This window comes from Pangasianodon hypophthalmus, chromosome 8 (genome assembly GCF_027358585.1).
Source record: "Pangasianodon hypophthalmus isolate fPanHyp1 chromosome 8, fPanHyp1.pri, whole genome shotgun sequence".
Classification (NCBI taxonomy): Eukaryota; Metazoa; Chordata; class Actinopteri; order Siluriformes; family Pangasiidae; genus Pangasianodon; species Pangasianodon hypophthalmus.
Window position 1 is genome coordinate 430,826 of NC_069717.1, and position 5,437 is coordinate 436,262.

The 5,437-nt window shown below is 39.8% G+C and overlaps 1 protein-coding gene across 1 annotated transcript in view; it reads right to left on the reverse strand.

Moving 5' to 3' along the window:
- itgb4 (integrin, beta 4) overlaps positions 1-4,034 on the reverse strand; it is a 38,491-nt gene extending 34,457 nt beyond the window's left edge. Inside the window, exon 1 of the mRNA XM_053236132.1 lies at positions 3,888-4,034. The gene's annotated coding sequence lies outside the window, so the exon portion shown is untranslated. The remainder of the gene's footprint in view (positions 1-3,887) is intronic.
- Between the last annotated feature and the right edge of the window lie 1,403 nt (positions 4,035-5,437).

Genomic DNA, 5,437 nt, shown 5'->3' on the forward strand with positions numbered 1-5,437 from the left:
CCAAACAGAACCTTCTTCTGAAAGCTAAGAACACTTATTTATCCAAAGAACCCTTGAAGAAGCAACCATTTTTTAATTTAAAAAAAACTGGCTACATTTATTATTGTATTCTCTACGGTCTTATAACCCACACCAAATGGGACACTAGTGTAGTGATGATGGTGCTCATAAGTTCGGAGATGGTCGTCAAGTTCCAGAACTGAACTGGCATCTCCATCAAACTGCAGTCACTGCAGAAGTTCTGAAGCTTGTATTGCTTGGAGGTTCTTGGCACTGTGCGTCCTGGCCCAGGTTCCTCCTTTGGCTCATGTGCAGCCCCTGCATGCATTTCATCCTGGCCTGGTGGATCTTCAGGTGAGGCCTTGCAGACCTTACTGCTTCCCAAGGTCAACTTGTAGCTCCCAGTATTGTGTGTCTGTTATGTTCTCTTGGACTTGGTCATGCCACCAGCTTGTTAGGATGTTGTATACTGCCTGGAAAATAAACCTAAATTGTTGAGGTTCTGCTTTCCACACCTTGGTCCATGTGACCTTCTTCTTTACCACTTGCTCCAGTTTTGTCCAGATGCTTTGCTACCACATCCCAACCATTCTCCTGACTTATTTTCCCTTAATTTATTCCTCTAGTCTCCTCTAGGACACATTTCGGACTCAGGGATGTCATGTCAGTCCCATCCCTCTAATTCCAGAATCACTAGTGTAGCCAAACATCTGAGAGCTTCTGAAGGTATCTGGGACATGCTCTTGTGGTCACCCAAGTCAGACCTAGTTGTGCTGTTTCTGTACCTTATGGACCTGATGGTTCCACATCCTACAAGTTTCCAGTAGCCCTGGATCAGCACCATGTCCCAAGGAAGTCTACGGTCTATATAATTCACTACAACAGCTTTGGTCTAAGAATCTCCTCAAAATCTTCCTTTGCAAGTGTCTTAGACTACCTTGATGCCTTTGCAGCATTGAGATGCATGGTAGAATCATCTGAAACTCCCCAACAGCAGCACCCAGAGCAGAGAGGTGCTCCAGTAACATGAGTATGGTCACCTGTAGGGTGCCGAAGCTAGTCTCAAAGAGAAGACAGGGAGAAAGTGGAGGCACAACAGGCAGTGGAAAATGGAACAAGAGGTATGGCTGGACAAGGCACCAGATGGTGATCCATGTGGTTCTAGAGGGACTACGTGAAGCTGTTGAGGAAATGCAAGTCAGCAGGATGGCTGAGATGTGGCAGCAAGGTCTGTAGAATGGTGCAAGCCAGAGAGTAAACAACATTATAACAAGGTGGTAGCATGACCAAGTTCACGAGGCCATCGCAGACCACCACACAAGATTTGGAGCTGTAAGTTGAAGGCAGCGTAGGCTCCCAAAAATGAGAGGCAATGTCCCAGAGGCTGGACATGGTGTTGCCATCTGAGAATACTAAACAGGTTATCTTCATGGAGCTCACAATTTCCAGAATGTTCTTACAATCTGTATGTGGATTTAAATCCAAAGTGGACACGGAATAAACTGTAATATAACATGGAATAAACTTCCCCAGAAACACTGTAAACGCCCCAGCAGTAGAAACGTGAGCAGCGTGAGCACAGTGTGTAAATTCTGGCTCGGAAAGTTCCTCAACTTCAGCTACATCACTCCAGTTCATCATCGCTCTCAGTAATAGATGTGTGTGGGAATGTTTCTTGTGCAGTTATTTTTGTTCGGACTTGCCCACCATATGATCTAATGAATTTATTTGTTTCTGTTTTTTAAACATAAACAAACTAGTATTGTAATGTAAAGCACCATGACCCTGACCAGGCAGTTACTAAGGATGAGTGAAGCGAGTGAACGCTGTAAATAATTCTCACAGTGCCAGACGGTCATGTTAATGTTCATGCAGGAGTAATTGTGCTTTATTTCTATACTTAAGTATTATTTTAAGAGTATTTATACTTTACTTTTTTACTCTTTACTCTTACTTTAAAGCACTCAAAATAAAACCACTTCCTCTTCTATCTGTAAAACAAAATAATCCTAGTTCTAGAAACGTGATTTAAAAAAAAATATTTTTCACATGAAAACATGACATTAATGAAATTTCACGAGTAAAAACATTTCAAGTTTAAAAAAAATGTTTTAATAGTTACATTTAAAAGTAGCAAGTAAAAGTGGACACTTTACTTTTAACTGAGTAAGATTTTGACACTTTACACTTAAGCAGAACTTCTCAGTAATGAACATGTCCCTTGTTTGAGCTTCTGTCCACATGAAAGCGAAAACATTCCCCATGTGCAACCGTTTGTTCTCTGCAGGATCTCAGATCCTCAACCAGGCACTCTGTAAACATTTCTGGCATGCTTTCTAGCAAAAAAAACCCAAAACATGACACAGTGCTCCTCCTTTTCGTATCTGCCTACATATGTACATATTTTCAGTCCATTCTGATTGCTGTGTTTTCAGTTGGTGGAATTTGGTGGAAGAAAACGCACCTAGAGTTAGTTAACGGGGATTTAAATAAACAGTTTAGGGGCTAAACGTTGTTAAATAAAGCTAGCTGCGTGGCGCGAAACTGAGATGTTATCATTGGAGCTTCTGAGCAGAAAAGTATTATGATGTGTAAAATAAGCACAATTCAAAGTTTATAAACTCTGCATTTTAATCCTCTTAGAATTAATTTAATAATTTTTTTAATTTAGCAAATTAATCTGGATGTTTATACACACACACACACACACGCAGAGAAAAATCCGATTCACCTGAGAGGAATCACACCTGAAGACCAGGTGTTGCCCTCACTCCAAGTCACGATATTCCACTCATACACACTCTCACACACACACACGGTAACCACGGCAACCTGAAATCAGAGGAACTGAGTGTTCCTGAGTGGAGACCGAGCAGCAACGAACACACAATGAGTCGCGAGTGAATAAGAGTCTGGGTGTGTCTTAGTGAGTCAGAGAGACCAACACACACACACACACACACACACACACACAGACACACACACACCACACACACACACACACACGTGAACTACATCTGCCTCAAGAGGGAAACTTTCTATTACTGTTTTCCTTCACATCCCAAAAACATCTAAAAATACACCGAGTGTAAGAGTTACATTCACTGACAATAGCGAGGGACATTAAATACTGCAGTAACAAAAATAAACACTGTGTGCTGCTGTTAGAGGAAAATAATCAACAGTGGGTTAGTGTGATAAAGTGGAGTTACTGCTACCACACTGAGGTTAAATTATATTATATTTCTATAACAGCACGTCCCAGAGTGTTTTATTCCTCTTACACCACAGCAATTTACCAACAATTACAATTTTTAAATTTATTAAACAATGACATGTCATACTTTTTATCCATTTATAGTTACATTCAATGAAACGAGTTAGTTCTTGTTGTCGCTTACGTTATAGCAGCTATAAACACTCGTTCCCTCACCAGCCTCTTTATTCTCTCACTTCAAGTTAATAAGAGAAATAAATGCAGCTTGTTCCGCATGTTAGTGAGAAACCGCAAAGTAGCTTAAACTCCTCTGTCCTGAAGACGTCAGAAAACTTAAAGTTACAGCATCATCTCTGACTGTTACAAAGCGCTGACACTGGAAACTCCTTCCACAAATGTTTAATAAACATCTCCTTACACATCAATGTTTTTTAAATCTGTTTATGTGCCAGTCCCTGTGAATGAGCTGTTACTATAGAAACGATAACGTATTGGAACAAGCGCATTAATATAAACCTGCGCTACTGTCAGAGCTGCTGTTATAGAAAATTATTTTTATATGAATTCCAGATTTCTAAAACAACCGACAGATAACAGAAACTTTTAATCAACATTAAAACATTTAGTGACATCAGCTATAAAAATTAAGCAGAAAATTTTTGGCACTTACTTCTGAACAGTAAAATATTCCACAAGCTGCGTTCACTGTGACTTTAATTTTCCATATCGGCGGTTCTTCACGCTGTTATTTTTGTATAACTGTGTGGTTCTCGTAATCCAGAGCGCCGTTACTCAGTCAGGAATCTGAGCTCCACAAGAATCCCTGTCGAGTTCCTCTTTTATTCTCAAACGCTCTTTATGACCACATTAGCATTTCAATAGGACGTTCCTCACACTGTGACCTCGCCTCAGCTTCGGCCGCAGCTTTAACCCGCTCAAATGCCTTGATTTTAGATTTCTGAGCTTCTTAAGACGTTTAGTATGATTGTTTTATTTAAAAAATGTATTAAACATTATAAATATTATCTACTTTAAAATATTTAATATTTATTTTTTATTATTTTTATAAACTGTAATATAGTTAATTACATTAAACATTATAGAAATTAAATATTTTAAAGTATATCACTTTCTAATACAACATCAGGATGTCGCCAACATTATGTTTGTAATTTACATAATTTTATTACAATATTGAAATGTTTTATAACAGCGATTATAAATTTAATCAGAAATGTTAAGATTCGTTTCTTTCAGAACCACAACCTCAAAGTTTCATTTTCTCAACGTTTACATGAATTGTCTAACATTTAACACACACACACACACACACTTTATAAAAAAGTCAATAAACAAGTAACAAAAATTAATATACATTTAACTTTAATTTTATTTGGTCTATTTATATTAAAAACAAAATTTATTTAAAATGAAGCACATTTCAAGCCTTAAAAATACAATTTTAAAAATGCAACATGATTTCTCCTCGACACTTTAAACACCGCAGCACTGAGAGTTAAACACCGCGGCACAGAGTTAAACACCGCACTGAGAGTTAAACACCGCGACACTGAGAGTTAAACACCGCGACACTGAGAGTTAAACACCGCGGCACTGAGAGTTAAACACCGCGGCACTGAGAGTTAAACACTGCGGCACTGAGAGTTAAACACCACACTGAGAGTTAAACACCACACTGAGAGTTAAACACCGCGACACTGAGAGTTAAACACAGCGGCACTGAGAGTTAAACACCGTGGCACTGAGAGTTAAACACCACACTGAGAGTTAAACACTGCGACACTGAGAGTTAAACACAGCGGCACTGAGAGTTAAACACTGCGGCACGGAGAGTTAAACACCACACTGAGAGTTAAACACCGCGGCACTGAGAGTTAAACACCGCGGCACTGAGAGTTAAACATCGCGGCACTGAGAGTTAAACACCGCGGCACTGAGAGTTAAACACCGCGGCACTGAGAGTTAAACACCGCGGCACTGAGAGTTAAACATCGCAGCACTGAGAGTTAAACACCGCGGCACTGAGAGTTAAACACCGCGGCACTGAGAGTTAAACATCGCAGCACTGAGAGTTAAACACCGCGGCACTGAGAGTTAAACACCACACTGAGAGTTAAACATCGCGGCACTGAGAGTTAAACACCGCGGCACTGAGAGTTAAACACCACACTGAGAGTTAAACACCGCGGCACTGAGAGT